General features: G+C 51.2%; 1 long non-coding RNA gene across 1 annotated transcript; it reads right to left on the minus strand.

Annotated features, from left to right (window-relative positions):
• Positions 1–530: 530 nt before the first annotated feature.
• Positions 531–5,356, minus strand: LOC124091750 (uncharacterized). Its single transcript, XR_006851423.2, has 3 exons — positions 5,120–5,356; positions 2,774–2,919; positions 531–627 (listed from the first exon to the last, which is right to left on the minus strand). It is a non-coding gene; the product is annotated as an uncharacterized LOC124091750 (long non-coding RNA).
• Between the last annotated feature and the right edge of the window lie 430 nt (positions 5,357–5,786).

The raw sequence follows: 5,786 nt of genomic DNA on the forward strand, positions 1-5,786 counted from the left end.
GCAATTAAGTGCCTCCAGTCAGGCAGGCTTGTGCCACATCTTGGAAAGAAAAAGAGGAGACATAAAACGTCCAACGGTGCTGGGATGGAGAAGAGGGAGGACATCCCTGTGAGGATCCAGATGGGGGGCAGTCCTGCGCTGCGGGGCTCTAAGGGAAAGAGTGTCCCACGCCTCTCCCAGCCCGCAATCCTGGGCATTCCTGGGTGTGAAGCCGCCTCACTCCTGTCTCTGAGTCTGTCCTCACGTGACCATCTCTGTCTGCCTGCACCAAATCTCCTCTTTTCTCTGAAAAGAACATCAATCATTGTATTTGGGGTCCACCCTAAGTCAAGGATGATCTCATATAAAGACCCTTAATTACATCTGCAAGATCTTATTTCCAAATAGGTCACATTCCCAGAAACTGGAGGTGAAGACTCGGACATATCTCTTGGAAGGGCACATATTCATTCAACCCACTACAATGGGGTGTGAAGAAGTTAAAAACCATATTTCATTAAAAATTGTATTTACCCTTATTGTTTTTTAAAGTCAGTTTTAATCCTCACATTGACTGAGACAAGGAACTACATGGATGTGTTTATCTGACGGTTGGGGTGAAGCTGGAGATCCCTGGTCCGGAAGCCACTGAAACCAAAGGACATGAGAACTAGAAGTTTTTTCTTTGAGTTTCTATGATTTCAGATTTAAAGAAGGGGCAAGTGGGCATGATGGTGCACACCTGTAATCCCAGTGACTTGGGAGGCCATGATTCGAAGACCAGCCTGGGAAACTTAGGGAGTTCTGTCTCGAAATAAATAAATACATATATGTAAAGGGGGCTGGGAATGTAGCTCCATGGTATGGTGCCCGGGTTCCAGGAAGGAGAAGAGGTGGTTGGGAGGCCACCCAGCACCCTAGCTCTCAGGCGGTCTTCTTCAAGCCATCCCTCACATGGCTCCTCAGAGGTCTTGTCGTGAGCACCTCACAGAGCACAAGGCTCCAGCGGTCCGAGCAGCTTGGTCTGAGCAGCTTATTTGAGAACCTAGAGCTATCTTCTAGCGGCCACCCCAGCTCTTGCAGGTGTGTTCATTTGGCCCTGTGCTGAGGGCTGCTCGGCTCCCGGAGGTGGCACACCCAGTGAATATGAGCGCTCAGTGGTGGAGAGAGAGGTGAGAGCCCAGGCCACGTGGCCATTCGGAAGGCATAGCCTTGTCTCCCATTCCTTCCTCTTTCTTTCCTTCCCATCCACCTTTGTCAGGTCCCTAGTCTTGCCTTGCTTTGGCAGTCAGGATAAAAATATGAATGTGGTGCAGCGTGAGTCCTTGAGAACATCTCAGGATGGCGAGGGGACCAGACCATCACAGTACAATCCGAGATAAGGATGATAATGGTAATTACCACGTACTGGCCTGTCTCCTGTGTGTCAGGCGTAGTAAGAAACCACACTATCTCATTTACTTCTTACAAGACCCCCATCTTCGGGGCTGTAGCTCAGTGACAGGGCACTTGCCTAGCATGCATGAGGCTTGGGGTTCAATTTTCAGCACCACCAAAAATAAACAAGTAAAATAAAGGCATTCTGTCTATCTACAACCACAAGAGAAAAAAAATTAAAGACCCCCATCTTACAGATGAGGAAACCGAGGCTCTGGGGAGGAGCTTCCCAGCTCATCAGAGCCAGTACTGGGGCTTGAAACTACATGTGTGGAAGACTAAAGTCCATCCCTTAACTCCAGTCTCAGGAGCACAGGAGGAGGAGCCCCTGTCCAATTGGGCAGACAAGACAATTGTCATTGGTCTGTGGGACTTAAACATCAGCCTTGGCTTTTGTAAATGAGTGTCAGTATCAGCTGGGCGGCAGCCAGAGAACAAACGCTCTTATCTGCTCCTCTTTCCGGCCTTCACCTCTACCCCACTCTCCCTGTCGGCCTGGTGGACTTTGACGAGCACAGGTTTATTTGCCTCTGAGCTCTTTGATTCCTTCCTGGCCCTTTGGAGCTACCCAGGCCCCTGTGAGGACAAAGCCCTGCCCATGCCCTGTGGGTCCCTCCAAGCACTGAAATGCGTCCCCCAGCTCAGGAAGAGCAGCTGCTCTGGGATGGGGACGGCCCTCAATAAATAAGAGTCGTGGCCGAGGGTGACACAGGCTGGCCAGGGCTGCATCGATCACCTCGAACCAGTCCTGGTCAGCTGCCCGTCTCCCTGGCATTCAGCACGCTGCAGAAGGCCGCGACTGATCTCCACCGTAATTGAATCTCACAAATGGGCGGCGGCGTAATTAAGGGGCCCACGGGGCTTCATCAGAAATCTCCAAGGGCAGAGCAGAGCTGCCTCGTGATGAATGGCCGCTCTCCTGCCCTGCTCCCAAGGCACAGATCCGCAGCTCTGGAGGGCAGCCAGTACAGAACAAAACAAGGTGACCCCTCAGAGTGTGCGAGGATAAGGGTCACTGGACCACTTTGTAGGCATTTGCCATAGTTTGTACTTAAATGTCCCCCCAGGTCCCACGCATTAAGGGCTTGGTGGTCAGCACTGTTGGGGGGGGGGGATTTAAGAGTGGGGCCCAGCGGGAGTTGCTCTGGTCGTTGGAGGTGAGCTCCCCAAAGGGAGAGTGGGGCCCCAGCCCCTTCCTCTGCCTCTCTTTAGTTTCCTGCCTTAAAGTGACTGGTTCATTTCCCCAAGATGTGCTGCCTCACCCTAGTCCCCAAAGCAATGGGACCAATTGGTCAGGCACTGGAACCTCCAAAACTGGGAGCCCAAACAAACCCCTCCCCTTTCTAGTTTTGACTACCTCAGATATATGTCACAGTCACAGGAGCAGAGCAAGACGTGACTTTGGGGTCCTCCTCTCTGGGAACATGGGTCCAGGCCCTGCTCTACCCCAGGACCACGGTTGATGATTCTTTTTCTCACCCACCATCAGCATTGGACAAAACCCTGTAGGACAGGTTAAGAAGAGAAAAGAATAACAGATTTAGGGAGTTCTATGTGACACAGAAGCCCTTTGGAAATGGAGAAGGGTTCTAGCTTCTGTGACTGGCTTGGGGAAAGGAATTCTGGTTTCCACAGTTGGGGAAGAAAGGGCTGGACACAGAGGGCTGGACACAGAGGGCAGGAGAAGGGCAAGGAGAGATCTTGCTTCTGATCCTTCCAACAACCCTGAATTCAAAGTCTCAGCCCACCAAGGTGCCGTATTTTGGTGTATTGTGTTCTGAGCCCCCACAGTTACAAACCCACCTTCTAATCAAACACTCAACAAAGTTCCTAGGTGAGGACCTAACTTCTTGTTCTGAAGGAGTCCATCTCCCACCACTTTTCACCATGTTAATGCCTAAATGGAAAGACAGACACATCCACGCTGCAGAGGCTGTGACTCTCGGAGCTTGTGTCCAAATTTCAAGGACAGAAGCGATTCTTCATTTGCAACCTGAAGAAAGAACTTCTGAGAAAAAAGCCCAAACATTATTGTTGAACACTTTGGGGGTGTGTATGTCTGTTCATCATCTCCACCAACTGTCCTGGAGGTGGGCAGAAGCCAACTCTGAATGGCACGGGATGTGGTCGTAGAGAGCTGGACCTAGGCAGCCAGGGCAAGGTGGCAAGGGAGGAGGTCAGGGGCACAGCCAGACCAAAGGAGCATGAAGAGGGTCTTCCAAAGAGGTCAACTTCCCAGCTGACAAAAGTGCTCATGAACACAAGCAGGGGACCCAATCAAACAGACACTTCCAAAAACTTGCCCCTAAGCAGAGATTAAATAGAAAAACTAAAATATATGCATGGACACAGGGGTGCCAATGAATAATAGTGAGAGCTCATGGACAGAGGAGGAGACAAGGGGAGGAGGAAATTCCAAGGACCATAAAAAAAAAAAAAAACAGGCCAAAACTCCCCCACCCAGCTCCCAGCTCCTTCAGAGAAGACTGTCTCTGTCACTCTTGCAAACAGCCTGCTGCTTGCGATCTCTGCACCCTGTTCAATTCTTCGCTGAGTGGAGACAAGGAACCCAACACCCCCAGATGGTAACCACAGGGCACTTCATCCTGCTTGTCATGAACGCTGAATGACCTGAAGCCCTTCATCGTATTTTAGAGAATGAGCTGACGGCAGGAGATGAGAAAGTGATAGCTACATAGGAGAAATCGTTAAATGGTCTACAAAATGTTCACAGCAAGATCACGGGGTCCCAAAAGAAACGTGCTGAGTTATGGGGCACAAGTGGAGTGTCAAGTCATCATTCTCATTGACTAACAAGTCTGGTAGAGAAAAGAAATTTTTAAAATTGCTCTTCTGCGACCACGGAAATGGCAACATCAATTTCCTTGTCAATGACTCTGAAATAATTAAGACTCAGCAATATTGAACAGGCTGAGTCCTTCAGACCAGAAGAAATAAACAAATCCTCGACCTCAATCATGGGTGATGACAATGCAAATTGAATTAACGGATACCCACCATTTTTGCTGATTTTCATTTCTTCTCATATGATTTTTTTTTCCCAATAAAGGCAATTTATATAATTGATGTGCTTGGCCCAGGGTGAGGTGGAAGCCTTCCATTCTAGAACAATAGTCATAAACCCTCTTGGCTCTGGCAACCTCAGCAGGAGGTAGGGGGGCCTGTGTGCCTGCCCAGGCTATGGAACCGCCCAGGTATGGTCCATGCCCGAGGTTCCCAAAGCTCTGTCATGTGTGAGTCACAGCCTCTGGGCCCTGCCAGGGGTTTAGGACAGTGAAGGTGAAGGGACAGTGGCCAGTCTGTTAGGTGCTTTCCCCACTCCCCAGCCCCAGAGCCCCACTCCCTGTCCCCAAGACCTGCCTTTCCCAGCAGGGAGTCTGGTGTCCTCTGGGGCTCTCTCCCCTCCAGCAATGGAGTTGGGAGTCCTGGACTGGCAGACACGGTGCTGTAGCCTGCGAGGGCCGCCATAGCAAAGTCCTGCAGGGCGGGTGACTTGAAGGGGCACACCCCCTCCGTCCTGGAGCCTGAAGGTTTGAGGTCCGGTGTCGGCAGGGCTGGCTCCTCCTGAGCCTCTCTCCTGGGCTTCAGGTGGCAGCCTTCCCTAGGTGTGTCTGTGTGCCAATCTCTCCTTAGGAGGACACCAGTTCTACCTGGTTAGGATCATCCTAATGAATTTCCTTACCTTATCACCTCTTGAAAGGTGCCATGTCCAAATACAGTTGCATCCTGAGGTCTTGGGGGGTTGGGCTTCCAAACACATGAATTTTGGTTCCGGCTCTTCCCTCTGCATTGCCTCCACAGCTCCTCACCTGTCCCTGGGCCCCCTTTCTGTGACCAAACTGCTCTAAAAGCTCATGAACAACACTTCTCCCCGTAGGTCACCCGTGGGAGCACGCAGCTCCACTCCCACCTCACCGCACAGTTCACACATGCTTTGTTTGCACACGAACATGCAAACATGCACGCAACTCAAAGGAAACATTGGCTTGGGGACACAGGTGTGCCTCTGACAGCCCCAGGATCTTCTTCTGTCTCCTTAATAGCTGTGGATGACCAGCATCCAGGTTTACTCATCCCCCAGGTCTGAGGAATGAACTCACCCACCACTGCCTGAGCCCATGGGCCCTCCTCCAGGCCAGGGCACCAAGGCAGCCCCCCATAAAGCCCCCACAAGCCCCCCACATCACGGCCTCCCTGATCTGTGGTGTAAAGGGCCCAGTTTTGGGGGGGATTTGTTTGTTTGTTTTTCAGTGCTGGATCAAACCCAGGGCAGCTAGGTAAGTGTTCTGAGCTACACCCCCAACCCAATGACCCAGTTTTGAGACTGGATTCAGAATCCCTAGTGTTAG

This window comes from Marmota monax, unplaced genomic scaffold (genome assembly GCF_021218885.2).
Source record: "Marmota monax isolate L192 unplaced genomic scaffold, Marmota_monax_Labrador192_F-V1.1 WCK01_AAM20220418_F8-fsc00344, whole genome shotgun sequence".
NCBI lineage: Eukaryota > Metazoa > Chordata > Mammalia > Rodentia > Sciuridae > Marmota > Marmota monax.